This window comes from Canis lupus, chromosome 8, assembly GCF_011100685.1.
Source record: "Canis lupus familiaris isolate Mischka breed German Shepherd chromosome 8, alternate assembly UU_Cfam_GSD_1.0, whole genome shotgun sequence".
NCBI lineage: Eukaryota > Metazoa > Chordata > Mammalia > Carnivora > Canidae > Canis > Canis lupus.
This window is the reverse complement of record NC_049229.1, coordinates 44,238,853-44,245,652: the sequence shown is the minus strand read 5'-3', so window position 1 is coordinate 44,245,652 and position 6,800 is coordinate 44,238,853. Positions and strand designations below refer to the sequence as shown.

At 39.0% G+C, this 6,800-nt stretch overlaps 1 pseudogene; it reads left to right on the top strand.

Annotated features, from left to right (window-relative positions):
- Positions 1 to 3,334: 3,334 nt before the first annotated feature.
- LOC100683870 lies at positions 3,335 to 4,724 on the top strand (annotated as a pseudogene).
- Positions 4,725 to 6,800: the final 2,076 nt, after the last annotated feature.

The following is a 6,800-nucleotide window of genomic DNA, read 5'->3' as shown; positions in this document are numbered from 1 at the left end:
GGCCTGGGTGGTCAAGGGATGGAGCACAGCAGACAGTGTCGGTGCTCTGTCCTTTTGTTGGCGTGGTGAACTCATTCTTCTTCAACGGCTGCATATGTTGCTACTAATGCACCTGCAACATTTGTAAGAGGCTTGCCTTTGGTAGGTTGGAGCAACATCACCAGGAGATATCTCTGGAAGTTATGTACTACATATCCCTTTAACAGTCTGTAAACAGTGACTGCCTAAAACCTCACTCCCCAGCTCTACTGTGGAAAAGATGTGATGTGGTGTGTGCATCAGAGCTCCTGGAGATTTCAGCCTGAGGCTAGACCCAGCTAAAACCACAGTCTTGCTTTGTTTCTTCTGTTGGCCTCTTCTGTTACCCCTCACTCCCTTACAGATTTTTTCCTTTTTCTTATAATTTTGAGTTTGGACCTTAAAAGATGCTGTTGATAAGTGGGTTGGTTTAAAACAGGCAGCCTGGGGGTATGTTTGGCTCAAAATTTCTCATGTAATTATGTAATTTCTCTCTTAATAAATAACTCGATTATATATTTTCTGCTTGGTAAAGTTTGTTCTGTATTTTCCCCCCTAATGTCTAAGGTTGGAATGCTTAGTTCATTAATTTTGAGTCTTTTGTGTTTCCTTAGGAATATACAATTATCCATTTTCTTCAAAGTAAGCCTTTAACAGCATGTCACAAGTATTGAATATGACATTCTTTATCAGTCAGTTCTGAGAATTTTCTGATTTCCTTTATGACTTTTTTGGATGCATAAATAAATTTTAAAATTTCCAAACACTTGGAAGTATTTCTACTTGTCTGTTATTGATTTGTAACTTAATTTTATGGTTGTCAAGTAAGTGTTCTGTATGAGGAGTGAATTGAGGAGTGAATTCCAGTGAATTGAGGAGTGAATTCACTGATTTTTAAAAATTGCTGACATTAGTCTTATGGACTATCATATTGTGTGCTTGGAAAGAATGTATATTCTGTAGCTGTTGAGTGCAGTAATCTGTATCTATATCTATATATCTATATGTATATATGTGCTTTTCATTAAACTTGTTAATTATTTTGCTCAGATTCCTTATATCCTTATTTTTTGGTCTATTTAATTTACTATGATAAATTAGTTAAAATCTTCCTCTGTGATAGTGAAATTGTCTATATATTTTGAGACTATGTTATTAAGTACATAAAGTGTAGAATTGTTTTATTTTCATGATAAATTGAAACTTTGATCATTATATAGTGATCATCTTTATCTCTAGAAATGCTTTTTTGCTCTAAAGTCTTATTTTATAGTATTAGTATCACCACACCAGATTTCTTTAATATTTTCCTAGTCTATTTTTCCCCTGCTTTGACTTTCACACTTTTTTTGTCCTTGTGTTTTCACTTATAAAGAGCAGAGAATTGGATTATTTTTAATCCAGTCTGACAATCATTGACTTTGAATTGGATAGCTTAGATAATTTCCATTTATTTGGATCAGTTTTATATTTGGTATGGTAGATATCATCAAAATAGTCAGTGACTCTTCCTAACAGCCCCTCCTTTATTTATTTATTTATTTATTTATTTATTTATTTATTTATTTATTTTTTAAAGATTTATTTGACAGGAAGAGAGAGTACAAGCAGTAGGGGCTGCAGGCAGAGGGAACAGGAGAAGCAAGCTCCCTGCTGAGCAAGAAGCCTGTTGTGGGGCTTGATCCCAGGACCCTGGGATCATGACCTGAACCAAAGGCATATTCTTAACCAACTAAGCCACCCAGACACCTCCTAACAGCCTTTCCTTACAAGCCGTGTCTCTTCTAAGGTTATCTCTATTGAAGTATTATAACCCCATTGATATCTAAGTCTATTAAGAGATGTGGTCTTAATTATGATGATGATTTTTTTTTCTAATTAGAAGTGAGTAGAAATAAATGTACTACTTCTGAGTAGAAGCTTGTAGAGTCACTATGCTATTCTGAGTCGTTCTCTGTCACCATACCTGTGGGTTTCAGACTGAAGCCATTCCTTCAGTCTGGGTTTCAGATTGAATAGCTAAGGACAGCCAAAGACTGGCATGCAATTTGAGAGAGAAACAGATTCTCTAAGTCACTGAGATTTGGGGATTATTTATTAATGCAGGATAACTTTACAAGATCTGATTAATACAGATGACCCTTGAACAACAAAGGGGTTGGGGGCACTGACCCCCACACAGTCAAAAATCTGCTATAGCTTTGACTCCCCTAAAACTTAATACTAATAGACTACTGTTGACAAGAAGCCTTATCAATAACATAAGCAGGCAATTAACACATATTGTATATGTTATATGTATTACATACTATATTCTCACAATGAAGTAAGCTAGAGAAAAAATATTAAGAAAATCATAAGGAAGAGAAAATACATTTACACTATTGTACTGTAAGAAATCTGTATATAAGTGGACACATGTTGTTCAGACCCATGTTGTTTAAAAAGAGACAACTGTACACTTAAATTTATTTCTACCATTTTATTTGCTACCCTCTATTGCTCTGTGTATTCTTTTTTGTCTTCTATTGTGCTTTCTTCTTGATTTTTAATTTTTTCATTCCTTTTCTCCCCAACAGAAAAATTGGTTTTGTTACATGATTCCAGTATATAATGAAGAAACAGGCACAGCATAAATAGAAAAGTACTTCCATTTGGAAGACTCTATGATACATAGCAATCACTGATCCATAGCAGTTTTGAAATTCTGGTGGGCACATATGGTTAAGGCCCTCCATCTTTGAGGTGGGAAATATTTTTTGATTAAATATACTCTACAGATCGAAGGGACTTCTTTTTCCATTGTTCTTTGTGGCCCTGACTTGACCTTCTGGAAATTTCTTCCTTTTGTATTATTCTTCTTGGCCCCATGTGAAATAGAAGGCAATAGGACCTCCTTGTGGGCCATGCAGTTTTCTGACTTTGGTTGCTCTACTTTTTCTGGCAATAAAACTCCCTCAAACTTAATAGACTTGCAGTCTATTTTATTTCAATCAGCTGTATGTGCCAGTATCCATATTTTCATTTATTTATAAGTGTGCTTTCTTACAGTGTTCTATTTCTTATCTTTGACACATATATTCCTACATCCTCACTCCCTTTAATATCAGATAAATTGAGTCTATTAGATGTCACTGGGAAGAACACATACTCTAGCTATTTACTGAGTTACTTTGTATAAATGATCAATTTGCTGGATACCACCCTCTTAATTTGCTTTTTGCTTTGAAGTTCTTAATCCATTTCTCAGGACAGTAGAGGCTGTGTAGCATCGCCATTACTCTGAGGAGAAAACAGTCAGTAGCAGGGTGCAAAAATGCAGAGCAATAAAACCTTTAACTTGGAGAAGTAAGACCATACTCCAAGGAAGCAGCAGCAGCAGCACCACCAGCAGCACCACCAGCAGCAACAGCAGCAGCCACCACTGCCACCAATACCTGCAAATGGGCAAAAAGCCAGCAGCCAAAATGAAGGGTTGACCATTGACCTGAAGAATTTTAGGAAACCAGGAGAGGAGACCTTCACCCAATGTAGCCAACTCTTTGTGGGCAATCTTCCTCCCGATATCACTGAGGAGGAGATGAGGAAAGTATTTGAGAAATATGGGAAAGCAGGCAAAGTCTTCATTCATAAGGATAAGGGCTTTGGCTTTATCCGCTTGGAAATATAAACCCTAGCAGAGATTGCCAAAGTAGAATTGGACAACATGCCACTTTGTGGAAAGCAGCTGCATGTGTGCTTTGCCTGCCATAGTGCATCCTTACAGTCCAAAACTTTCCTCAGTATGTTTCCAGTGAACTGCTGGAGGAAACTTTTTCTGTGTTTGGCCAGGTGGGGAGGGCTGTAGTCATCGTGGATGATCGAGGAAGGCCCTCAGGAAAAGGCATTGTTGAATTCCCAGGGAACTCAACAGAAAGCTCTGAACAGGTGCAGGGAAGACTCCTTCCTGCTAACCACATTTCCTCAGCCTGTGACTGTGGAGCCCATGGACCAGTTGGATGATGAAGAGGGACTTCCAGAGAAACTGGTTATTAGCAGTTTCACAGGTAGCAAGAGCAGTCATCCAGATTGGCTCCTTTGAGTATGAGTATGCCATGCACTGGAAGGCACTGATTGAGATGGAGAAGTAGCAGCAGGACCAAGTGGACCGCAACATCAAGGAAGCTCATGAGAAGCTGGAGGTGGAGATGGAGGCTGCTCGCCATGAGCACCAGGTCATGCTAATGAGACAGGATTTGATGAGGTGTCAAGAAGAACTTAGGAGGATGGAAGAGCTGCACAACCAAGAGTGCAGAAACGAAAGCAACTGGAGCGCAGGCAGGAGGAGGAGTGAGCAGGCACCAAGAGGAAGAGATGTGGCAGCAACAGGAAGAAATGATGCAGCAACAGCAGGAAGATTCAAGGGAACATTCCCTGATGCAAGAGAACAGGAGATACGGATGGGCCAGATGGCTATGGGAGGTTCTATGGGCATGAACAATAGAGGTGCCATGCCCCCTGCTCCAGTGCCAGATGGTACCCCAGCTCCTCCAGGACCTGCCACTATGGTGCCAGATGGGACCTTGGGATTGACCCCACCAGCAACTGAATGCTTTGGCCTGGCTGCTACAATGGAAGGAATTGGGGCAATTGGTGGAACCCCTCCTGCATTCAACCGTGCAGCTCCTGGAGCTGGATTTGCTCCAAACAAACGTTGCCGACACTAATAAAAATTTCAATGTCTTGTTTCCCAAAAACCCTTAAAAGCAGGACCCTTTTTGGACTAGCCAGAATTCTGCCCTGGGAAAGTGTTAGGGATTCCTCCCAGTAGTTAGGTCTTCCTTGCCTGTACTACTCTGAGGGAGTTTACTGGAGGCTGAGGGCAAGGGAGGGGCGATATTTAACAAATCAGTTCTGTGTGGTATATCGTTTAACTAATTGATTCTGTGTGGTGCATTCCTGAAGTCTCATGTGATTGTTGAGGGTCTTGGGGGGTGGAACCATGGCAAAATGGATCCAGTTAGAGCCCCCATTAATCTTGGTCATTCCATTCTTGTCCATCCTGTTCTTTTTACTTTCTCATTCTTATATCCTCTAACCCCATAGACACTGCCGCATACACCACAAAAACAAACATTCCCCCCCAGTGACCTTAGCCCCATTCCATTCACTCACAGATGGGAATTCAGGCAAATGTCCACAGAGGTCACAGAAAACATATGATTCTGTTATATCCCATATATTACCCCTTCATGTCCTAAGGAAGACCTTTCTCTTAGAGATTTTCATTTTAGTGTACCTTTAAAAAATCCTGTGTTAAGTTGCCTCCATCTTTTTTTTTGGGGGGGGGGGGTAAGGACAACCCAGGTATGGCCCTTTTATCTCTATGATGCTGTTCACAGCTTTTCTTGATGGGCCTAGTACAATCTTGGGAACAGGATAGCTGTATGCTACAGGTCAGACAGTAGCTCTGAGACTTTCCTATCTTAGATAGTTATGCTGTGCATTTTTTAAAATTGGTGTACCATGTTTGATTTGTCCCTCATGTCTTTGGAGTTTTCCTGAGAAATGGAACAGTAATGCAGCATCAACTTATTAAAATACGTTTTAAGCCTTAAAAAAAAAAACTGTTCTTAATCCATCCAGTGGTTTTCACAGTTATAAGGAACACTCCTTTAATTTGACCTTTGCTTCAAGGCTGAGTTATAATTAGCCTTTGTTGCTCAAAGATTTTATTATATTTAGCTTTGACATTTTGGGATGGTGAGGAAGTTTTCTTTTCCATCTCTGAAAGTTCATGAATTTTCATATTCTCTCTACTCCCTTTTATTCCTGTTCATAATCATACAAATTCTTTCTTCAACTCAGGAAATGGTCAAATGCAGCTAAGTACCAACACTCCCTCATGAAGTTTGTTTTCCAACTTCTTTCCTTAGAGCCACATATAACTTTATTAGGCACCTGATATGTTTCCCAACTTAGGGCAGATGACTTTTTACCAAACATCTTGGCATTACATGTTGCTCATCTTCAATACAGATTTTCCTCATTGCTTTAAGTACCAGTGCTTGTTTCTGTTGGGATTAAGTATATTGTTATATGAACAACCCCAACTTTTCAGAAAGAATCAAGATTTCATCCTCATTCTGGGTTACAGGCTGTTGAAGGTTCAACAGGAATAGTCTAGTCACTGGTCACAGCAGCAAGGGGACAGAGAATGGATACTCTAACTCAAATACTTCTTCTTGGAAGTAACACTTCATCCATATTTCATTGATCAAAGTTAGATTCATGGCCAAGGCTAATTTCCAGTAGGCAAGGAGGTACAGGCTCCCAACATTCCCCAGAGGAGAGGAGAATCATACATACTAAGGAGTAGCATTACTTTCTGCAACAAAATACAAAGTTGTTATCTTTAGTCTCTTCTAAAACAATAATAAGGGCATTAGAAAACATTAAATCTGATTTTCTGAACTTTTATACCTCCCAGGGTATTTAAAAAATATTCTCCCAAATTAGATATTATTTTAATGTCATTTTCTACAGTCAGTGTTTCTTTAGATTCATTCATATATTTACCACTTATTTTCCCACATCACATTTTCTTATTAAATTCAGTTTCTTTTTGTGTGTGTGACATAAAGCCTTTAGAGTCCTTCAACTGAGTCTATTAGTAGAAAATTATTTTTGTTTGTCTGAAAAAGTTATATTTCACCTCTTTTCTTCTACGTGAGAATTCTCTTGGGTACTCTATACTAGGCTTTCTTTTCAGATTTTTGAAGGTGTGATTCCTCTGTCCTATG